The sequence below is a fragment of the Tursiops truncatus genome, chromosome 4, assembly GCF_011762595.2.
Source record: "Tursiops truncatus isolate mTurTru1 chromosome 4, mTurTru1.mat.Y, whole genome shotgun sequence".
Taxonomy (NCBI): domain Eukaryota; kingdom Metazoa; phylum Chordata; class Mammalia; order Artiodactyla; family Delphinidae; genus Tursiops; species Tursiops truncatus.
This window is the reverse complement of record NC_047037.1, coordinates 101,161,861-101,187,837: the sequence shown is the minus strand read 5'-3', so window position 1 is coordinate 101,187,837 and position 25,977 is coordinate 101,161,861.

The following is a 25,977-nucleotide window of genomic DNA, read 5'->3' as shown; positions in this document are numbered from 1 at the left end:
ACTTTGCAGGAAGGGAATCTTTTCACTGAAAGAACTATATTGGTTTCCACAATAAAATATTACATCTTTTAATATTGAAGAATGTTTCAAAATTTGACAATGCTAACAAAAGTTTTAATGAGAGGAAAAGGAAGATATTTGTATTTCATATTGTTATGCAGCGACCAAAATTCTCATCTATGAGTTTTTACTTTTGCAAACGCAGATACTGAAAAAGGTTGCTGTGTGGCTTCTGACCATAATACATCTAATGAACTATACTAACAAATAAAAAAATATTAGGTGGTACCTTTTAAAAATATCTAACACCCATTTCTCCCTCCACTCCTGATACTGCTTACTTAGCTTTTAATTATGCCTGTATCTCAGTGTTTGCATATTGGGATTACCTGTGGGGCTCTTAAAAATATTCAGGCTCTGGTCCCATCCCAGACCAATTAAAACTGAATTTATGAGAATGACATCTGGACAGCAGTACTATGTTAAGCTTTACAGGTGATCATATTATGCAGGCAGAGTTGGAAAATACTGATCTCTTTTATGTCCCATAGGAACATGAAAATGAATATGTTTTTGGCCTTTTGATGGTATGTCTGGCTTTGACTTCCCACTGTATCCTGATCTCAGGATCTATGAGATCCCTGGGCTCTGAATATTAGTCATTATTTTGCTTAAAGTCCTAATGCCAGGGAGTTCTAAAATTTAAGTGTATGGAGTCCTAAAATATAAAAGGGATTTAAGAGAATTTTGCTGTAGTACAGCACTTGAAATGCAAAAGCTGTTTTGGACTTTCCTTGTAACTTGACCAGAAGAGTGCATGAAGACTTAGTTACTCAAAGCTGAATCATTTTAATTCACTTAACTTCATGTTTAATTATTTGAATACATTTTATTAATGTATAACCATTCTTTTATGTCTTAAGTGCTTTATACTACTATATATCATATCTTGTAATTTTGTTCTCTACAATATTGGTTTTGGTCTCTCTAGATAAGAAACTAATTTTTTCTTATCTAACATATGCCATAGGTTACTTGAGAATGTCAGGGTATTAAAAGCATTATTATGGGTACTATGAAGTCATGAAAAGTTGAAGGCTTTAGAATCTGGATAACTTTTGGGGAGTATCGAACATAATGGAATGATTAAAAAAAAAGGTAAAGATCCCTAAAAGAGGACTTTCTTGCTAAAAGCTGTTATTTATGGAATGTTGGTTGTTATGGTAATAGAAAAAATAGAAGTCATTTATTAAATATCCAATTATTTATAAAAAATATTTATTTGTGCCTATTACTCTGCAGGCAATGTATTAGACATTTTAAATGGGGAGCCAGATTGAAGGAGATTATATAAAAACAAGTATGGAAATATGTATACACTAATTTGTATGTCAAAAATATTTTACTTACGCTTAAGAAGATATTTGGCTCTAATATTTCCTTATCAAATGGTTAAAAATGCCTCTTGGGATTCTTCAAGCCAGACTGGTTTCTATCTTTTCCTTGTCTTCTGTCTCTAAGGCAACACAAAACAGTGTGTGGAAAGAGGATGGCCCTGGCTATTACTGAGCGTTTGACTCCTGAGAGTCACTGCTCCTCCTAATTCTTGATTGGAATTCTTTACTTACCACCACTTTTTAATTGCTCCTAAATCCTAAACTTGGACTTGTTTATCCTGGTTTTGTTTGTGTTTCCCTCATTATTTATTTATCACATTTCTTGGATAATTTAGTCCATTTTTGTGTGCAGACCATAAATCCAAGACCAGAGCGATATTTTCCTATGTTATAATCAATTTTGGAATCACTGTGAATTAATTTTATCTCTATTGGCCCCGCATTTCTCATGACCCTTAAGCTGTTTCCCTAATTTATACAAATCTTGAAGATGTTCCATAATTTAACTTTGGAAGCAGCTTGCTCATTATTTTTCACAAATGATTATTTATATGTTGAAAACTAATAGTAGGTAGGAATTTAACTGTTACATATTATTTTTAAACTGTAGATTGATAGTCAAATCATTTCTCAAGACAGTGGGTCTCAACCAGGGGCAATTTTGTCCCCCAGTGGCTATTTGACAATGTCTGGAGACATTTTTTTGATTCTCACAATTAGGAGGTGCTACTGGCATCTAGTGGGTAGAGGCCATGGATGCTGCCACACATCCTACCATGTACAGGGCAGCCCCAAGGACAAAGAACTGTCCAGACCAAAATATCAATAGTGCTGTGGCTGAACTCTGTCAAAATAATTCCAAGAAAAAGACTATATTGTTGAATCTTTAATGTATGCTTGAAAGCCAGGATGCTATAATGTTTATCTTGGGAAAGGATAATTTAAAAGCGTTTATGCTTCGAGTCTTCTTTCCTTTACACATTAATGTATTCCTTCTAAAGCTCTAAATTCAGTAGATTAAGTAATTTCCCTTCTAAAATGTTCACCTACCTATAACCACGAGTACTTCCTTTAAGTGCAAGTGCAAGCTGTCTTTTCGACAAGTTATGCCAGATTTAGTTATTAAGAAAACGAACACCCTGCAGATAAAATATGTTCCCATTTCAAAATAAATTACACATTTAAAGGACGCTGCAGCAATTTTCCAGATATGTTTCTTCTGTACAAATCAAAATTCTATTCCTGTGTTTACCATATAGTTTCACCCCTAATACCTAGGCTTGATTTCTAGCTTTGTAAGGGAATGCAAATAAATGTGAATACTCATGCTCTTTGGGGGTGCTCAGTGTGTGAGTTCCCTATATGTATATCTCTGTATATTTGTGTATGGTTTATCACTTCTAACCTTTACTGGTACCTAACATGGTGCCTTTCAAGGAATGTTGTGATATTGTGAAAGACACTTAGCTTGTATCTATACTATTAGAAAGAAAATATTTTATTGTTGGATGTGTCCTCATGTATGTTATGATAATGTGTCATACAGCCTTAATTTTTAAACTAATTTTCTTAATTAATAGAGGAGAGTGAAACCATCTTTTTCGAAGCCTTCTCTGACTCCTTCTGTCTGAAGTACACCCATAGCACTAGAAGTATGCCACTATTAATCCACTCCCCAGATTGTTTCAAAATGTCTATTTATGTTTTGTCTCCCACAAGTGCCTGCCAGTTTTTCTTTATAGCCTTGGTCTGCCATATTGACTGACACAAGGTAAAACCTCAGTGTTTGTTGACTTATAATGCAATGCGATAGTTTCTAAGACAGAGATAAGCTTGATGTTAATGGCAAGCCCTGTTTCTTTTTGTTTATTTGTTGTTGTTTTAAGTCAGTCTTGTTCCAGAGCAACATAAGTATGTGATCATATGAGTTAGAGATGTGTGCCTTTTATGTTCCTAAAAGAATCCCAGCTTTGTTCAGATAGACATTCATCCCACTACAGCCCACATGACTCAAGTGAAATGGTAACATTTGCAGCTGTGCAGCCATGTGATGGTTACTCCAGTAGGCCAGTCTCAGGAAATTCATCCTTCTTTCCAGAGAATGATTTTGGGAATCCATAACTAAATTCCAAACACTCGGGACTTTGGGTGGGCTATTTATTAATTTAGGGAGGTCAGCCTAATTGGATAGGAAGAAAAGATACCTCCCCCACAGTTAGCAGACAGAATTTTTTTCCTGTCTTGCTTACTATACATGAACAAGGAAGCACACTGCCACAGTTGCTGCAGGCAGTCATCTTGCTACCATGGAGAAAGTTTTTCTAATAATAGAATTCACACATAGAGGAGGGGAGAGCTGAGGCGATAGCAGAGAAACAGAGCTGGATCTGTGTATATAACACACCTGGAGACTATCCCACTTTTGACTTAGATTATGTGAAAAAATGTCTTTCTATAAAGACTGTTGGAGAAGTGCTATCTATTACTTATAGCCTAGGTAACAAGGTTAAAAAGTTTCTTATCTCCTCCCTTTAAAAAAAAAATCGTTTATATCTGTTGATTTTTTCCCTGTAATTCAGGCTACAATTACCCATAACACATTCAGCTATTCCTTCTCTCTACTCACTCATGCTGCACCTCAAAATTTCTGTTCATATCTTTTCTCTTACCTTAAGGCCTACTGACAATCGCCTTTTGGTTCTCAACTTTCCCCAAGTGACTTATCAAGACTCCTTTAGAACAAATAAGTTCCTTCTCTGAGAGAAATTTCAGTGCCAGTTGTCAAGATGTTACAGTTTTCACATTTCCTCAGTCTTCCCATCACTGAGGATGCAGGAGACTACAGAATCCTAGAGGCAGTATAACAGTGGTTAGGTGCTCAGATCTGGAGTTAGTCTATTTTGAAAGGTTGACCTCACTACTTGGTGACCTTGGGTGACTTATTTAACCTTGCTAAACCTAAGTTTCATCATCTGTAACAGGGGTAGGCAAACAATGGCCCACAGGCAAACTCCAGCCTGCTGCCTGCCCCACCCCACACTTTTTTTGTAAATAAAGTTTTCCTGGAATACAGGTACACTTATTTGATTATGTATTGTCTCTACAGCTTTTGCACCACAATAGCAGTTGAGTAGCTGTGATAGACTGTAAGGCTGGCAAAGTTAGAAATATTTACTCTCTGCCCCTTTACCAGAAATGTTGGCTAACTCCTGATCTACAAACTTATAGTGTTGGTAATAACCTCTAGCTCATAGGACTGTTGTGAGGCTCATCCACATAGATAGTTAGCAGGGCAGCTGGCACGTATAGACCTTCAATAGATGTTAGCTGTCATTATTTTGTTGTTAATAATAGTAATGTTCAGGAAAAGGTCAGTGCCTGCAGATCAAAAGTTATTTGAACAAATAACCTCAGCATGTTTTGCAGTTGAGGGGAAAGACTGCCATGAGGACACATGATGTAATTTCACTGAACAATATTTATTAGCAGCTGGGTGAAGAAAATAATATTTCTGGAGTCAGTCCCCCAGGTGAGGTTAAATATAATTAGAAGCCTGCATAAATATATTTACACCACCCCAGTGAGACTGAGATACTTTAAAGCTTATTTTTCATCCAGTGGAAATAAATGTTATTTTAAAAATCATAATTCATAGCTATTGTGAATTCAATAACAATTGTGTATGGTGCTGCTTTAGAGGAGAGTATATCGCTAGTGTTTGGCCAGACAGTGGAACAATTAATAGAATCCCCGTTTCCCCTAAGAGATTTATTTGTCATATCAAAGTTACTCTGGTCTGGTGCAACACAGATGGTGTTGTGACAGCACAGAATGATGAGTGCCACATTGTTCCTTCTAATGATCTTCTTCCACTCAATTCATCTTGTTTTGCAGGCTTGGATCTCTGCTACATGATTGTTTTGAAAATAGGGGGAATCAAGTAGGGAGAGTCAAAGAAGATGCTAAATCCTTTTGCTATTTTTTGTTTTTTTTTGATTGGTATGTGGGTCCAGAACGTACTAAAACATAATGTAGACTTGAAAAAAAAAATCACCATCTTTGTCCCATAAATTAAAAAATACCTTAGGGCTTCCCTGATGGCGCAGTGGTTGAGAGTCCGCCTGCTGATGCAGGGGACGCAGGTTCGTGCCCCGGTCTGGGAAGATCCCATATCCCGCGGAGCGGCTGGGCCCGTGAGCCATGGCGGCTGAGCCTGCGCGTCCAGAGCCTGTGCTCCGCAATGGGAGAGGCCACAACAGTGAGAGGCCCGCGTACTGCAAAAAAAAAAATAAGTTCTGCTAAACTAATTAATCATCTCTATGACATAGTGCTGGGTATGATAAAGAAAAGCTTTATACATAGTAATAAAAGGATATATGGTTAAGTTGTGATTCTCTTTCTTAATTCACTGTTGAAAGGACACAAAACTAGTTAGAGAATCAATGAAAGGATCAATAAAAATAGTGTAAGTGTCAGTAGGGAAAACAAGTTCAAATAATGAAGAATATTAAATCCAAAAGCTGACATTATGATAATATACTATTAACATATGCTTTGATTAAAGTTGATGGTGTTGACAGAGTAGAAATAAAACAAAGTTATATTCAAATTTACACTTTTCTGAATTTTGCTGTATGGCTTTTCACTTTTTCACATTTCTGTAATTTCTGCTTATTTAGATGTTGAATTAATGCCAAATGGAAATTTCCTTCATCCTGTAAATCTTCCCTGAATAATGGGAATAATTGTAAAAAGTTTAGGACAGTTTTTCTCAAATAAAACTCTTAGGAACATTCAGCATATATGTAAACAATCAATTTTAGATTAATGATGTTTCAGCATTTTAAAAGTAATATTTAAAATTGGTAATTATATCAACTTCATATTCATGAGAAAGATGATGACCTTTCACCAAGATATGCCTATTAAGTTTGATAATAGTTAGCTTGAGCTGCATATTAGATTCCTCATCCAGTCAACTTTTATTCTGTATTCTTAACTAAAATAGAAAATCTTATCTCACAATAAGGTCATTATGAGGCTCTAATTGTTAGATCATTCTGGATATTTAAATCAAATTTCCTCTGAGTCAATGAAGCTTTTCCATTCAGAAGTCAGATTCATTAATTCATTCTTTGTTTACTTTCGGCTCTGGAACGGCTGTTCTGTTGTTGTATTTGGATGTTGTTTGTAAATTGCTCAAAAAAATTTTTTTTAATCTATTTCTCCAATTAATGAAAAAAGAATTAAATGTTAAGAAAGAGTGAGACTCTCACTGATCTCAGAAATTCTCCCATTTTGTTTTTGTCTTCGTCAATAAAAATTGTGATATTTTGGTGCTAAATTGATGGCTTTACGTTCTTTAAGATATTGAAGATATCCCTGAGATGTACCACTGAAGCAAGCCATATGTAATCATTTAAATGTTTTTCCCAGGCATTATTATGTCATGAAGTGTTTTTCATCTCATACCCTATTTTGAATTTGAGAATACATTTTTCCTTGACTATCAGTATGCTTCAATGTGGAAAGTTAGTCATGTATTTTTTGCCAATTTCTTCACACAACATGCTGAAAGACATATATGCTCAGTAAATGAAATGTGATTAAAATGAAAGTTTTCACAATTTTTTTCTCTGGATGTGACCATGTGCTGGATTGGCATTCAGGTATCACTTTAAAAAAAATTGTTGAGTAGTGCTTTTCCTTATTAGACGCAAAAACGCTGCTCTGTCAAGATTAATCCCAGCACATATTTTCTAGTGTACACTGCAAAATAAAAATATTATCCCCTGTAGCACATTTTTCAGTAATAAACTATACAAAAGATATCAGTCACTTCTCCCTTATACTGCAAATAGGAAAAAACTTATTCACATCCTTTGCATAGACATGGTCTTGCCTACTGCAAAATGAAATATGCACATAATATTTTAGTAATTGCTTTTCCACATTATATGCCGTGGATATGTGTGTGCAACTTTTAGGTAATACCTTAAAAGGTAAGCACTCTCTTCTCTTTGTCTGGGCAAAGGGGGTGTTAGTACACACTGCTGGGACTTAAGAGATGGAATGGTATGTTTAGAAAGGTAGAAGCCTTCTTCTAGCCCTGGATTCTATGATCTTGTTGATCAGTTTTATTTATGTCTCTTACAGTAGCTTAGCTGTGCTCTAGTTAATATAAACACCAAATCTCCTAACTGAAAAAAATTTGCATCAATATCAATGAATCTAACTGTATCTATATTCATAATCATTAGAGAAAACTTCTTAATACCTTTGAGGCTCAGCTTTTTAATCTGTAAAATATGGATGCTAACCCCTACTTCACATGGTGGTTATGAGGATTAAATGGTTTAAAATACATAAAATGCTTTAGCATAGTTTGTAGTGCTATGAGTAAGTACTCCATAGATTTTAACTGTTACTATTGAATTTGCGATTTAGGTACTTTGGGTCATCACTAAATTAATCCTTAATTTATTATTCTTATGAATAAATATTATATTTAATTAAATAAGTTTCAGATAACTTTCTTGTTGCTTTAACTCATTTGATGCTGGGGTATGCATTGGCCTGGTTCTTGGCCTGTCAAATAGATATATCGCCAACTAGCCAATGCACTCCTCAACCAGTGATTATGGGTCCCTTAGTTCCTTCAGCTGAGTTCTTGTCTTTCTGTGTTTTATGTGTTAAATTAAATAATGGTTGTAAATTGATTGGTATATATATATATAGTACTCAATAAATTATTATTATTATTCGCAGTTATTATTTACTCTTCACTTTAGTGATGAGGAAAAAAATTTCAAAGGTGTTAGGTGACATATTCAAAGTTTCTTCCCTCTTTGATATATTTTTTTACCCTCGGTGAAAGTAGAGCAAATCAAACTACTTTATGCAATAAGTGATTTGTCGAAAGGATTTATGGTAACTAACAGAGCCAGTGGCAATACCTGACCACTCAAGTCTGAGGAAAGATAGAAAATTGAGACTTTCTTGGGACTTGATGGCCAGCAACAAAGACCCTAATGCCATCATACTCTCTGTCTCCCTCTCTTTCAAGAAAATTACATATTCCTAAAGTTATCAAATATCCAGTTTCTTAATACTGGAAAATGTTTGCATACTTTGGGAAAACTCCAATCATGTAGATATTTTATATACACAAATAAGCAATATTTTATAATTATCATCATGTAATGTTCTGGCTTGATATACTTTAGTATTCTTACTGATTTTCTTAGCTCTTTGCTGTATCCTACTAAACAAATTCACTGGAGAAGAGAATATGAAATGGAAATGTTAGTTTTATTGCATGTAAGTTAGATCCAATATTTACAACAGCACATAGAACCAATCACACTATTGCAAAATTTTAAATTATTTACCAATTACAAGGAGTATGCTTCTTGACACCTACAGATCAGTGTTGAAGTTTTTTAAAGCAATTAGCTTTGTCCATAAATCATTTTTAAAAGTATATTGTCATCTTTTTTTTTAAGACATTTGAACTTTTGGGCAGTTTTTTACTAAAAACTTGCTGAATTAATTAAAATTAATTTGGATTTTAAATTCTTCAGGGAAGGCTTTGATCAACACTTTCATATAAAAGTGTCATTCATCATACATTAACATAAGCATAGTCATTAGGAGCTGGACTCTAGAACTAGATGCCAGGGTTTGAATCCTGATTTTGCCACATACTGGATTTATGACCATGGGAAATGACTTAAACTCTCTGAGCCACAGTTCCTAACTGCAAATCAGAATGATAAGGATGGCTACCTTGTAGAGTTCTTGTAAACATTAAATGAGTTAGTGTAAAGTCCATAGAATAGCGGTCACTGGTATGATTGTTATTCTGTAGAGGTTTAATTAAAAAATAATTTTGACTTGTGAATACAAGATACTTCAAGAAAACTATTTTAATAGTAAATCTTAAATCTGAGGCTTAATGCCTTCTGCAATTTTTTAAGATGTTTGGTCTAATATTTCTAATATGGCTCTTTGGATTCTAATTGCACATGTTAGAGCTTTTCACCATATTTTATATTACTTTTATGATCTTTTTTGTATATTCCATCATTTTCTCTTTATACTTCAGTGTAGATATTTTCTACTGGACTGTTTTCTAGCTCACTAATCTTCATTTTAGCTATGTCTCTCTAATTTGCTATTAAATCAATTTGAGTTCTTAATTTCAGTTATTGAAATTTTATTTGGAGAATTTTCATTTGGTTCTTTAATACATTTTCTAAATGTCTCCTGATTTTCCAACTTTCATTTTCTTGAATATGTTAATAACACACATTTTAAATTCCATAGTTAATAATTCCAATACAGATATCCACGACTTTTGGAAAGTTTACGCTACTTCACTTTTATGAAAGATCTAAATTAGTACCTGTTTTTGCTAACAGAAAGAAATCTGAAGAGGGCTTTTACTTTTACAAAAAAAGGCAAAAGGGGAAATAATGCTCAGCATTTGTTTTGCCATTATAAAGGCAGCATGCGTGCCCGACAGCGAGATTGGTATAGCCAAGTTCCTTCCAGGGAAAATACACTCAGCATGTCAGCATCAAGCTGTGTCTGTGAGCTCTGTGCTTTATCTCAATTTATTTTGTGCATCCATTAGCAAGATGTGTCCTAAGGTAACTGCTTCTTTGATTTACACCATTTTGGCTTATGAAAGTTTTCATAGGAACGCTCTACTTTTGGACAGTGGGGGAAACCTGTATATGGATCTTCTGTGGGCATGTTTCTATTATCTCTTTTTTCTTTCTCTTTTTAGTATTTTGATCTTATTGTCTGATATGCTAGGTAATTTTTAGTTAAATGCCGAACACTGTAATCAATACATTTTGGTGCTATTTATGGCTCTGAATAATCTTATCTTCCTTCAGCGAGAACTTATTGCTGCTTCTGGCAAACTGTTAGGGCATATGCAGGTAATATTATTTCAGTTTTTCTAAATGTAGGATGACTTTTAATTAGCTCTTCCTCTACAATATAGCCATTCAGGGATCACAACAGGAATCTTGGGGTGTTTACTATGGTCCTCCTTGGTGCCTCCTGAACATTCAGTCTCCCATGAGATTACTCCAAGTCTGCTTAGCTTCTCAGCCACGGCTTTCTGCTCCCCTGCAGCTTGGACATAGGCCACAGCTTATGAATCAGCAAGTGCTTATTGGGGAAAAGAAGGGGCAAATACCAGGTTTTCATGCATCTTTTTTTTTTTCCTCTGGGATTTTGGCCCCCAGATTCTTCTGCTATGGTGGCTCTCTAGTGTCTTCAAACAAATTTTGAAAATTATATTTGGCGTTTCCAAATGTTCTCAGTGGAAAGGTTGGTATAAAAATACCCATCATCACAGCCATGTGTGGAAAAGCTAGTAATCATTCTTTTTTTTTTTCTTGGGCTGCTTTGGGTCTTCGTTTCCATGCATGGGCTTTCTCAAGTTGCGGCGAGTGGGGGCTACTCTTTGCTGTGGTGCGTGGGCTTATTGCAATGGCTTCTCTTATTGGGGAGCACAGACTGTAGGCGCACAGGCTTCAGTAGATGAAGCACGCAGGTTCAGTAGTTGTGGTGCGTGGGCTCTAGGGCACACAGGCTTCAGTAGTTGTGGTGTGCGGGCTCAGTAGTTGTGGTGCACGGGCTTAGTTGCTCCATGGCATGTGGGATCCTCCCAGACCAGGAATCAAACCCTTGTCCCCTGCATTGGCAGGTGGATTCTTAACCACTGTGCCACCAGGGAAGTCCCTAATCATTCATTCTTGAGGAATCTGGCTGCCTTAGGTACTGCCAAATTCCTCTTTTACTTGCAAAAGATTACTGCGTTTTTCCAGACATCTCTTGCTTGCGTGTACACATAGACTTTCATCTTCGTCTTCCTTTCTCTGACTCCTAACTTTAGCCCCTTGTTTTTGGGTACCTATTTCAGGAAAATCATGTAGTGCTAGTATTAAAAATACAATGAGAGAAAAAAGCCTATAAATCTTAATATGCAAAGAGACATCAAAATGAATCATTATCATCAAATAAAGCCTCTGTAAAATTCTATAATGTCTCCACTCTGAATCTCCACAAATCAAAATCCTTGCTTATCTCCCCTTGTTAAATTTAAGTTCTTGTTCAAACAGCAACATTCAATATAAAAGTTAATGGTAGAATTATAAAAGCAAATATTTATTGAATAAAATGTTGTTTAAGGTATGGGATCAGAATTTTATTACATCACTGTCTATTCCTCCTTGCCCCAATTATTTGATGCATACTTTTGGCCCTATTAGGAGACTCTATTACTGCCTTTTTGGAGATTTTCTCTTTCAAGTTGTCCAGACAAATGAGGTACTTATTCAGTCAAAAGAAGTCAGTGCTACGTTCAGGTGTCAGGTGGCCCTTTTCTTCTAATATGCTTGAAAACTTAAACATCATAGATGAACACAACCTTGTCTACTTTGTGATGAAAAACTTGGTGGCTCAGATTGCTGCACTGGCCCCGATAGTTGCACCCCATTGGGTTCTGAAGATTATGGAATTTTAAACTTAAACTCTTTTTACTAAGGCATAGTTCTCAAACATTGACCATTTTATGAGGGGAATGGAATTGACCTTTCTTTATCAACTTTATAGCCTTAGGTGTTGAGCCTGAGTCCCTGGTCCTGACTTCTTCTTTCTTCTATTGTGGTTCCTTTTGGAGCCTCTGGTTCTTTTCACCATTAGCAGTTCTCTCTTGAGACCATCTCAGTCCATCAGAGCTAATGTTAAACTGGAAATTAGGGCCAAAGATGTGATTCCCTTTCTCAAAGTCTCCTCACCTCTATATAAATTTCCCTCAAGAACCAAATCTGAATCAAAATGTTTGCAAGAGACAGATTTTGTCAGGTCACACAGGCTCTTGTTCTGTACTTTCCCAGGGAATAGAAATAGCTGTTTTTGTAATTGACTGTTTAATATAGAGGCTAATTAGGTATTTAAGAGTTAGAAAGATATTCTCTATAATGATTTTGTGTTCATCTTCAGTATAACTAATTTAGCAGTTTTTCTTGTTCAAAAGTATTTTTCAGTTTTACCTGACTTAGATCATTTTAAGATATTTCATTGTGGAAGAGAAATGACATGTACACAAATAACTATAAGTCAGTATGGGAAGAGTATTCTAAAAGTCATAGGACAAATATACACTGGAAATTTAGAGGATAAAGTGGTTACTCTCTACAATTCATTTTAAAAAATAGCAAAGGTAATAATTAGCAAAAAGGCTTTAACTGGGAATTAAGCTTTTGTGAGCTGGTTTGGGAATGTGATCATTGTATATGCAGAATAAACATATTATTAATGCATTCCAAATCACTGATGTATAAGTAGACTTCAGTACCAGTCCTTTGTAAATTGGGGACTGCCTAAGTTTCTGCTACCCTTTTTTTTTTTTTTTTTTGGCCCTTTTCATGTTTTGCTTTGGAAACTGTTTAGAGTGGGGTAAATGAATGTGAGAGAATTTGGTACTTTGAAGAAGGCAAAAAGACATCTGATATGTGAATTACTTTGTTTTGTGGGAGTAACATTGTAGGATTAAAGGTTTTGCTTAATTTACACTCAAACATTCAGGAGTTCATCCATTATGGAAGGTGTGGTATACCTGCTCCCTGTTAAGGATCAGAACTAGCTATAATACACCATGTCGATTACTGCCAGTGGGGTTTTTTCCCCTTTTTCTTTCATGTGTTAATGAAAGTAGTTTCTGATCCCTGATGGCTATTTATCATGGACTGCATTTATTTCTCAGTGTCTTAGTTCTTATTATAGAGAACATCATTGGAAAGATACCATACTTTCATAGATGACTAATCTGTGATTAAGATAGATCACCCGTTACTTCATAAGTAACATCTGGCATCAAAGATAATTCCATTGACTTGAAATCTCATAAAATGTAACATCATTAGATTGAAGAAAAGACTATCATTCTCTCTGGCTATAATGAACCATTCCTACTAGAAAGTCACACAAAGGTGCTTTATAATTTTCTCCAAAGATCTATAAAGTGGCAAACACATTTTCTGGAGCTATCCTGGAAGTCTGCTTCCCCATGAAAGCACAATTAGAAAAAAGGTGTAATTCTGAGGCACAGATCATGCTTTACCGAGTAGCTTCGAATTTGCTAGTACTTGTTTTGCTGATCTATAACCACATATACTAACAGTGGAGACAGTTGATTTCTAATGAAAAATGTGTTCCCGTAACCAATATAGTCCATAAACATTATCACTTTCCCTGCAGATAATAAACTTAAGTGAAAAAATTTATACAGAATTACATCGATAGGTTTAAATTGATGAGAAAGCTTTACAGTTTTCTTGGAAAAAATCAAGCATTTCTTTTCTTCCAATTTCTAATAATGTCAAGTCAGTGCTGGGAACTTTCCTGAGTTCATATTAGGTAATTATAGTTTTAACCAAAAAAGGTTAAGTACTACATTAATTAAAACAATGATAATAGGTTTTAATAGAATAAAAATCAGGAATATTTTCTTTAAAGAAACTTTTCCTTGATACAGAATTTTAATTCAAAAATTAGATATTTTCATGAGCTTAACTTGTTATAATACTGATTGCTTTATTGTCTTTGAACATTTTTGCTCACACTGTCTTTTCTATGGCAAAATCAAAAAATTCTGTTCACAGTTTCTCTCTGAAAATAATAACATTTTACAGGAGTTAAAAATAATATGTACTGAAGGTGAAAATGCTAGTGTGACTTGATGGTTAACATACTCTTCTCATTTAGAATACATAAGTTTAAAAGTTCAATAAGTTGAAAAATCTGTAAGTGATATATAGAATTAATACACAACACACAACTATTTTTATGTAATATATTTTAAAATGTTGATTTATCCTTCTCTAGGGAACAGGTACAGTATCAAAAAGCATGAGACAGTTGAATTAATTCATGGTACATAGAAAGTCATTTCTGTAGATACTACCTTTAATTCTGATTACGTTATCACAAAGAGTTTTCTATATTTTAAAATAAATAACTGCAGAAAAGATATTATTCATATTAATGTGTCTTTTTCTTTACCAAAGAATTTAGATTTCTCTAGATTTTGGTTACTTTGCCTGTAAAAGAAAACCAAAACCAAAATCAAAATCGAAAAAAACAAAAATCCAAACCAGACTAGACTCTAGTGCTCAACTGATTATAAATGATAACTGTAAGAGGTTCTCTCTGACTGGTATCAAATAAATTCCTTTTAACCTTTTTTTTTTGCCAAATGATGTATTTAAAAATCAAAAAAAAAAACCCACCCTTTTTTTTGGCGAATGATTTATTTAAAATACAAAAGAATTTATGGAATGTACAGCTTGGTTTTAAATACCCAGTGGTAGTCCTTGAAGGGAAGGGAATTAGCATTTTTTAAGTACGGATTGCTTGTTGCTCTGACAGTTGCTCTACATATACATTTTTTATTCCTTTCTTTAATTCTGTGATACATTTTACCTGTTTGGACAATGGAGCTCAGAGAAGTTAAGTAAACTGTTCAAGGTTACATAGCTATTTCATACTGAAATATATTTCAAATATATAACTATCTAACTCAAAAGACCATGCTGTTTCCATTTTATCACACTAGTGACAAAATTGTTCAAAGTCAATGGTTGGAGAAGTCTACTTCTTGTGAATATATAGATCAGCTGTCAGCACTAGTTAGACCTGAGGTTAGCCTTCAGTTAAGTAGGCTTTCTATGTGAGGAAAAGCTTTTTGGATTTAATATATTTTTGTTAAATAGGAGAAATGAGGCCCTTTTAAGAGTAAGAGGGGGTGCCAATAACCTGTTAGTTCAGAAACTGTCTGATGATCTGCCACACTTTATACACACACACACACACACAAACAATAACACAGAAGAACAAAAGTTCTCTGGGTCAGAGAGATCTTTTTTTTTTTTTTTTTTTTTTGCTTACAACAAAAAGCAGCAGCCAGAGCAATAACTTGCATCAGCTTCTCATGTTCCCAGGGTGAGATGATATAAGTCTGATATTTGTCTACATTTGCAGTGCGCTGTACCACAGGAGAAGAAATCCCAGTCTAAGGAGACTCTAAGCTTTTATAAGGGCTATTGGTGATGTTCTCATCTTCCATTCTGGGGAGAGACACTCATTACCTCTCTGGAGTGCAAGAAAATCTCTTCTGGGGTAGCAAAGAAAGGCATTACAAGATTTATTGCCCTGAAATGTAAGCAAAAACTCCAGGAAGGAAAAGCCTTTCTCCTTACTATCCTGGGATGTCTCTAAATCTCTCTGGAGGATACATCATTTTCAGCTTCCATAGTCAATTATGCACTTTGTTCAAAGGCCTAGAATTTGCAAGAATTCAAGAAATTCAGGGGAACTTTCTTAGCCCTAAAAAAGCAGAGCATAAAACAACAGCTTAAGTGTACGAAGTCTGTTTGAAAGTGTGATATTAGGAAGCAGTAATGAGACACAGGGAATGAAACAGGAAGGAGGGGGAGCCAATAAAAGGTTATACTATGAAATGCCTCCTTGTGGCCTTTTGGAAGATGTTCCATGTTCTTCTGAAGGAGGTTGACCTTTTTGTTCTTTGTGGCTCATGGTGAAATGGTAGTTAGTATGGTGCTAAATTATATCACATCGGTTCACATCTTTTGTTGCCTCAGTTTCTTTTTTCCCCTCACCCTCACCTCCAGTGCTTGCTTACATGTCCCCAAATAAAGCATTTTTTGCTGCAGGCTCTATTTGCTAGAGGATTTAGGCTTAGAAATGTGCTTTGTGATTTAAGAAGAAACACTTCCACAAACGTCATCTTAAATATATCATTTTAAATTTAAGGTTTTTAAAAATCAAAGTTAGATTGTGAACATTAAATAAACTATTATATTGTTTTTAAAGTGTTTACGTGGATAAACAGCAATCTCCTGCTCTACTGCCTCTCCAGTTCTGCGTATTCAATCCACAGAGGTAGTACTTTCCAACTCTTTATCAATAACTTTTATTATTTACTTAAATATCTTTCATATGTGTATGCAGTTTTAGAAAACACCAATTTTAGGCAGTATCTATTTATTACTATGATATTGAGGGGTTATCACTTTTATAGCGCTCAAGCTTATCCCTTCTGCTTATCCCATCACATATTTGTTTTTTGTTTGGTTAATAATTGCCTCATTTTTCCATTTACTCAGTTTTATATATACCTATGTTCAATTTTTTCCCAGGATTTTCCAACATGATCTAATAAATACCAATGATAATATTTCCAAACTCTCCAATTTATTAAACAATCTATTTGTTCCATTTCATTTTCTTGGCAACCTCCTCTTTCAGACCTCTACCCCTCTGCTCTGATCTGAAAGAATTACTCTCTAGAATTAATGCACAAATGTCATCCTGGTATTTTCCTTAGTTTCTCTCCTCTGCTAGATATCTTATTTCTTGAATCTTATTTCTTCCTATTTCTTGGTTTACTCCTTCATTTGGTTGGAACACATTCTCTAGATTTCTAAAAAAGGAGGTAAATATTGGAAACTTTTTGAATTAGACTGCTTCATAGAGCTCATGTAGGTTCAAGATTAGAGAGAAAGATTTGCATTTGGCTCAAATTACTTTTACTTTGATTTATACTAAACCAGTAAATGATACTGCAAAAATACATGAGTTGAAGTATCAAAGAGGGACTGTTTATGGCCCAAATTGTGCGCAAGGTTCTGCAGTCAGTGCAGCCAGCACATAGTGGACAAACCTCAAGATCATAAATACTACAAACTGGATGTTTGCTGCGTTTTGTTCCATTAGATTGGGAAGAGGGGCTATGTCAGCATTCAAGGGTCTGCCTAATGCTTTTTTTTTTCCACTACTGGGACATTTGGCCATGGCTAAACACTCCTTGTGTACATGAAAATGTTTTATTTTCTCTGTATGCTTGATTGATGGTTTGGCTGGATGGGACATTCTAGATGAAAATCATTTTTCCTCCCAATGTTGGATGCTTGGCCTCACTGCCTCCTAGCGTCCAACATTGCTCTTAAGTAATCCAGTGCCATTCTTACTTATCTTCATTTTTATTGTGTCATTTTCTTTTTTCTCTCTTAAAATATTTTGATCTTCTCTATAACCATTAAGTTACATCACTTGTGAACCTTCTACAGCCCCTTGTCCACCTCCACTACTACAGTAGTAGCAGCTGCAGGGGTAGAGAGGAAGGGAACTTTCTATTTAGTAGCTATTTATTATCTGCCCTTGGCTCCCTTCAGGTACTTTTCATACTTCAATAAAGAGACTCTAGGTTTCCCTTTCTCCATTGTTTCATGTCACCAGGACAGTAAATTTCAAAGCAGATCTGTATTCCAATTGACTAAAAGAACATACCTGACATGCTTGATAATGAAATCCAGAGATGACTCAAAAGTAAAGAGTTTAGGAATTATGAAGGTGACTTATAAATGGACTGTTGGTGTGCATTGAGCCTATTTAAAATAAAACTAATGCCAAGTAAAAGTGAGAATTATGGTTAAAGAACTGAATACAAATTTATAAACATTGAAAATGTGGAAATGATAAACAAAAATCAATAGATTGTGTGAAGGAAGTTTAGGAATTCCAATCTAACCACTTTTTGTATTAGGAAATAGTAAGTGGGTAGTGTCTCAGTCTAATAAGTAAAGAAATAATGGTTTGAGTACAACAGTAATCCATTATAAGAATTCAAATCTGATAGTCTCATGTGAAAGGAAAGATATGAAATTATTGATATTGTTACATCCCGCTCCTTTTAAGGAAGAAGTATTTATTTCTTGTTGTATGGGCTAGTATAATGTATTTGAATAAAGAATCCAGGTTATTGATGAGAAGAAACGTAGCAGGTAAGAAGGTGGCCATGGCAGTTTCTGATATCATTTGTTATAGATAGAAGAACAGAAATTTCATGAATTTTTACCATGTAATAATTTTTTTCAGAGACCAATAAATATTTTAATTGCTTTTAAATTATTCTTATTTTTATTGGTATTTCCTAGAATGACACTTGGTGCTGTGACTGGGCTACAAGGTTGTTTAACTCTATGTGTTGTACATTTGTAAGTGCTCGCCTACATACTTTGTAAGATTACACTTACCAGTTTGCATATACTCAGTATTTTAAGAGAAAGAAAAGGGGAAGTGAAATGGTTTGTTAACCTCTTCAGTTGAAAAATTAAAACACAAATCATGGCCTGAAGCAAGCTAGCTTTCATTCTTTTTCAGTTTTCCCACCAGCCACTCATAGGTCTTACTCATCCCTGTTATAAATACAGGTCTATTTATTTCCTGTACAATTGTAGGGTAGAATTCATAAGATCTCAGAGTTTTAAGGTACCTAGAAGCTTAAATGACTTGTTCAAATTCCCTCAGGTAGTTAATAACAAACTTTTGACTGAGATTCTTTGCACGGTAGTATACTATCTCTTTAAAGCTACAATTCTCAAATTTTAATATAAAACATTCACTAGGGAGTCACTTGACAGTCTCTCAGATCTGGCTCAGACTCAGAAATCTGTCATAAGAAGTACTCCAGTTGTCATAATCCATACTTGGGTATACATTGTTTTAAGGTTTTTTCTATTAAAGCAGCCCAGTGGTCACTTATCTTCACAAAATACTTGTATCAAATTGCTTTCAGACCTGATCAATAATAGTGGAGGAATTTTTGTTCCAGTCCGTACAGAAAGAAAACATGAGATCTGACCTCACTGTGCTTTATTGTACAGTTTTCAGAAGTTGAAAACAACTAGTTATTGTCAAAATGAGTATCCAAAGTGGCTATTTCACATCATGGTTACCTTGGGTTAAACTCTTGTGCAGATCTTTAGCAGCTACTTAAATTTCAGTCTTAGAAACCAATCTCAAATTCCTTTCTTATATACAGTAACAACTTGTACATGAATTGGATTTCTGTATATTCCATCTGCAGCCTTATTTCATGTTTTTCTTCATCTGCATTATAAAACTTTATGAACCTGGGCTATAATACAACAATGTAGTTCACAGTCCATTGATGTTGCTTAAATCAGTCTTCTGAGACGCCTGTATGGACATGATTTTGCAAGTAATGGGCTATTTCAGTTCTGCTTGAGCTTCCAGTGCCATCTCCACCCCAGCAACAGCTGCGTTTTATTGTTGTCATTTGAAATACATAAATAAAGGTGAGAACACTGATATTCCTTTTCATATTCTTTTCAGTTGAATAATTAGGGTAAGTGTAAAGAGTGTTCAGTTGCTTCAAACGAAAGATGATATAAAATTTTTGAAAATTTTGCGTATTTTCATAAATTATAAATGCATTTATAAGCAGAACATTTTCTATGATGGTTCTGAATCACATTCTAAAAGTTCTCTGCCAAATTTTAGTAGGTCTTATTTTCAGCAAATTAATTTTTTTTAATGAAACAATCCTATGTCTTATCAGTAACAAAATGGGAAATAACACAATACAAATAAAGTCATTGAACTGAGGAGAGGATATAGAATTTTTCAATTCAGAGGCTGACAAACTATGACCTGTGTGCTGAATCCAGTCCACTGTATGTTTTTGTAAATAAAGTTTTATTGGAACTCAACTAATACTATTAGTTTGTGTATTATCTATGACTATATGTCAGCTATAACTATAGAGTGGAGTAGTTGTAACAGATACAATATGGTCCGGGAAGCCTAGATTATTTACTATTTGATGCTTTATAGAACAAGTTTACTGACTCCTCATTTAACCCAGCGGTTTGCAGCCTTCACAGAATTCTTGGGGATCTTTTGAAAAAATGCAGAAGTATAGACTCCATACTTAGGGATTTGAATTCACTTGTCCTGGAGAGAGGTTTAGAGCTTCCTACATAATTTGAATGTGTAGCAAGGATTGAGAAACACTATCTGGCCTCTACAATAAGTTTACATTCTTCCCAAAGTACATTACATTGTTCTCAGAAAGTGGGGGGCCAATAAGAAACACTCAGATTTGTCAGATTAGTCATGATCTCAGGTAAGGACAAACTCAAGATGACTTTCTCCTGTTTTTTGGTTGACAAAATAAATGTTTCACAAATGATCTGACATGACTTGAGATGATCCTAGAGAAGTTGAACACCATGTAAAATATATTTATTGTTGCTCAGAGGAAGGAAAATTCATTTTGAGTAGAGGTGTCAGGGAAGACATCACAGTGTGTGTTTTGAACTGTGCGTAGATGCTTCAAATATGGATAGGATCCAATACTTCAGATAGGATTGCTGTAGAGATTGCCTTGTTTAAATTATTATTTTTTTTTTCTTTTCTACAAGTCTACTCTAAAATTCCAGAATCAGAGTTTACCCATCTTGGCTTGCCTTTGCCCAGTTCAATTCAACAAAATGTATTGGTCCAAGCACTGTTAAGTATTGAGCGTATCACAATTAACAAGACAGACATGACCTTGCTCTACTGGAGCTTCTATACAGCAACAATACATTGTGCTAAACACTTTGATATGCGAAGGGTACCTTTTAGTCATATAGAAGAGTTCCTTACTCAGCCTTTCATGAGCTGGGAGGCCTTTTCAGACCAAGTAAATTATAATTTGGGATCTTTTGAAAGATTGGTATGGAGTTGGGTGGAGGGGGCTGGTCAAAGTGAGAAGGATAAGAAGGATAAGTTTAAGCAATGGCAATAATCTTGGAGTGATTAACACAGAGTACTAATGGTAGACATGAATTTGGAGAGTAATTAGAATTAAGATTTTAAGTGCCTTTTAAATGTTGTGTTGCAATGTCTGGACTTTTCACAAGATAATAGTAAATCGTAAAAGAGTTTTGAGTTGTAGAATGACATGATCAGAAGGCAAAACTATTATTCTACTTTTATGTGGGGGAAATATTCAAGAAAGACCATGTCTTGAGACAGAAAATCTTAATAATTGTCTGTTATAGTCTTTGAGGGCACAGAGATTGTGTCCTATGAAGCAGGGTAGTGACGATACTGAAGGAGATAAACATGACTTTTAAAGGTAATTTGGAGGCATGAAAGATACAGGACTTGGAGATTCATTATATGTTGCATGTAAAAAGGGAGAAGAAGGAATCTAGGGTGACAGAGTGTCTAACTCTATCTTTGTTCAAGAAAAAAAACATTTGGAGTGCCTGATATTGACCTATAGAATTTACTACTTCAGTTTTATATCTTTCTTGCCTCCAATCCTGCTACTGAAATAACCATAAAAAAAGCTCTGGCTCTACTGAGACCACCAATGCAAAGTCAATTTGCTTCATGACCCTTGAGGAGAGGGTTGATTTTGAGGATTTCATTTTGTAATGGCTGGGGACTCACATTGAAATGATCTGTGACACATTCACAAGTATCTTAATATTGCAAGATATAAAAGGCAAGGGTATTTGCATACCTTTTCTGCCAGCTTTGGACAAGAAACCCCTTCACGTTAAAGATCCATTCATCCTTCCAAATGATCCCACTTAATGTATGACTCATATTCATTCAACTGCTCTACTTGGAACATTTAAAGGATCCGTGGGCCATTTACTTCTTTTAGAGTTTGTTAGCAATGCTATCCTGGGGATTTATGCTTCCTTTACCATGTTTTGTGAACGTGAGGTGGGTCTTTACTATTCATTTATCCTAGTCCTGGAAAGCCAGAGCAAGAATAAAAGAAAATTGTGAGGAAAGCAGTGTTTATATTTATTGTTTGTACATTGAGCATTGGCAAAACAGTATTCTGCATTCAAATGATAAATATTCAGCAAGGTATGTATCAGCTATAGAATTACCCAGTGAAAAGAGTAAGTTTTATCTACATTCGTATTGATTCCAGGTTTGTCATACATCATTTTTATTGAAGCAGCACATGGCTTGCTATGAAAGCAACATATTCTTGCATTCTCTTGCTAACTCTCTTCACTTTGCCTCTTTGCATTTTAAAGTTTTCTCTTTCACTTAATAGCCAAACATTAAATGCAAGTAGGTATAAGGACTGAAACTGCGTAATTGATAAAATTAACTATCCTATTTTAAAAATGTAATTTCTTCTTTCCTTTGTTGTCTTTTCCTGTTAGACTGTAAAGCCCTCTGTAATATCACAAGTCACTTCCTCTCCATATGCTAATTTCTTACTAGTTTCCAATCATAGTAGATACTTGATCTGTATTTAAAATTTCATTGAATTCCCTTTTCCACCCACTCTCACACTGAACTCTCTTAAAAACTCTCTCTTTCTTTTAGTTGTCTTATAACTATGAGCCATTTTTTCTTTTTCTCTGCACAGTGTCACTTCTCTCACTTCCAAGTGTCTGAGGCTCCTTCAGAGTTAGCACTCTTTCGGTAGGTTTTGATTTACTTGAGTTTGAAGAAGTGTTGCTACCTTGAACCCACCTGTGCTTGGCATTTCCAAAAGCAGTAAAAGAGTTCCATGATTTCTGTGTGTAATTACAGATAGCGAGAAGACTTTTATCTTTAGGAAGTGTCGGTAAATTCTCCAATCAACATTTCTTTATTTCATCTCTGCAGGGAAATATACAAAAGAAACAGTTTCTGTCCTAAGAAGCTTTTCAGGGAGAAAATCCTAGGAGTCCCTTATTGAGAGAACAATTAAATGGCAAACATGATGATACTGACTATAGAAATAGCAATAGGTATTCAGAAAAGGAAGATAATTCTAGGGGGTGGAGTTATTGGAAATGCTTAATATCAAAGATAAGACTTGAGCTGGGAAATGAAGGATGAATAAAACTAGAAGACGCAGAGATGTGTATAGGGTGGAGGTGGCAAGGTACTGAGGGAACATAGTAGCTACTTCAAATAGAGAAAAATGGCCTAAACCAACAGAAAGCTAACCTCAGGTTATGGCAGAAACTCCACCTAGTGAAATCAGGTGTACATGCCTCTTACCACTTTACCCATGAGTGTGTCTGCCTTTCTGGACTGGCGAATGGGTTTGACTGTCACCTCTGTGTATCTTGTCTTGATTTGATAAACTAGAGCTGTATTTCCTGTATTCCTGATTTTAATTTTAATTTGCCTTTCTTTCTTCATCCAATATCCTGGGCTCTTGGTAGTAAACCAGACCGAGTTTTTGTTTTCTCTCCTTGATTTACCTTGCTGCTTTTGATTGATTTGTGAACCTGCACCATGCTCTGGTCCTTAACGGTGTAGCAGAATAAGATGAAAACTATGATTTATTTTGAGTTACTAAAGGGCTTTCACACTTAAGTATTTATTTTCTCATATATGACCTTTCTCTAGCCTGCTTTTAGTCCTGTTTATCATAAATTTTCAAAAGAAAGGTAATAAGGACCTACTAACAATATATTTCAAGGCTTCCAGAACCTTTAGTTATAAGACAGCAAAAAATTGAATCATCTTGCAAATGATGACTTTGCTATTCTGTCAGTCCATCAGCTCATAAATATATGTCATGCATGGTTCTAGGTCCTGGTCATAGAGAAATAAATACATAAATCCCTCAGGGAGCTTGCATGTCAGTGTCAAGAAAATATACACAGAAATAAATTGAATAATGTAATAATAATTTGATTTCATATGCTTATGGAGTTTGGAGGGGTAGGGAGAGGGTGATACTTTACCTGAAATGTTCAATAAAAGTATCTTTGAGGAAGTGATATTGAAGATGGGATGTTTCATTTGAGACAGAACAGATAAAAAGAAATTAGTCATACAAATAATTGGGAGAAGAATATATAGTGGGAAAGAGGTTAATGTAGTTAAGAGACAGAAATAAGGCCAGCATGCTTTGAATATAGTGGGAATGAAGATAAAAATAAAGCCTTGAATACAGTGAGAATAAGGATACAACTGAAAAAATGCATATGTTAATATTTTAGATTTCTAAATAAGTAGGTATTTTTGTAATGCACCATATTGGTCCAGTTTTTATAACATATTTTGATGTGTTATAACATTTCTATTTAATTTTTTGCTTACCTTTATGGGTTAACGTTAGGTCAGATATTTTGAAAGACTAAATCAATTTCTAATCCTGTGACAGGATTCTGGCTTGCAGCAATGTCATCACTTATCAAAAATCAAAGTAACTTTTCTTCCTTTTTAATATTTAAAATGTGATAAAACTTCTCCTCCTTATTACATTTTCCAGCAGGCTTAAAGTTTATGATGTTATATGTAAGCAATGCTAAATGAAGAAAATGCTAATAAAATTTAACCAAGGGTTCATTTTATGTGACTACAAAGTGGATGTGTGTTTGGCTTCTCCTTTCAACATGGGTTGATGAACTTTGTAGCTTATAGATGTGTTTGAATCCTAGACACTTTCATTATTAGCTCTGTCAACTTAGACAAATGGATAAATTTTCTGGTCTTCATTTCCCTCATCTGTAAAATGGAGAATCATTTTATGAGGGTTTTATGGGGATTAAACGAAGAGATGAAGTATGAGGAAACACCTAACAGTCCTTAGCACTTTGCACAATAAATGCTTGAGTTTGTAGATATGAGTGTGAGTATGTATCTCCTCATCCTTCTTTAATGTTCTTTACCTCCTCATTTGTCCGCAGAAGTGTTCTGCTCTGAATAACATGGTGTTGAACAACATCAAAAGGATATGGATATTTGCATCAGAAAACTGTTTGGGGGTACACCTCTCTGTTTGGGTGATGATTAAATTACATGTTTTGGGGCCCATTCCTACTCTTTTGTGGTGGTTTAGCCAGCCCTTCTCTGGGAGAAAGAGGTTGCCTATTTAATAGGAACATTAACTTTCTTCCAGGGCACCTAAGGGATTTCTTTCTGCTCTGTGTTCTCATTTGCAAGCACCCTCTGAAATGCTCTTTTTACCTTGGCCTAGTGACAGAAAATACCTTAGGCCTCAGCTGTGGAATTCTCACCTGACTTCTCATTATCTTTCCTGCTCTGTGTTTCAGAGTCTGCATTTAGCATCCATTTCTACTCTTCCCTAACTTCCATGTATTTGGCCATGGAGAACCTAACCAAGTCTTAAGCTGGTCCTTACCTACATTACTTGCTGGTGTTGTTCCTCCAGACATGATCTGCATCCCAGGGACCTTTGCTCCTACTGAGACTTCTACCCTCCCTGTTGGTTGTTTTCAATAATTTTTTACTTTTGGATTTACTGAGTTGCCAGTGAATTCCTTTTCTAATCGCAAAATAAGTAGGGAAGGTCACGGAAATCAAGAGGAAACTGAAAATGATTTGATAGGTGTTCCAAAATCCAAAATGGTACTGCTTTATTTATTTTATTAACAAAACTTATCTTACTGGGCCTACACTTTGAATTAAGTAATTTCAAATATGCTAAATTGTTTTTGGCTGAAGACATTTTTTATCCTTTCTCTGTCTTTCTTGTATTCAAAGCAAACAAAGAAAGAATAGGAAATGTTTTGATTCATATCACCATCTTCAAAGTATTTACTACACACTTGCTCTTGAATGGTGCCTTGCTTGTTTCAACAAGTTAAGTGTTGATTACCTTGAGAGAAGTAACCATGTCCCCCACTCAACCAAGTACAAAACAAGTGTTCAGAATTTATTTATTGAACAAATAACTGGA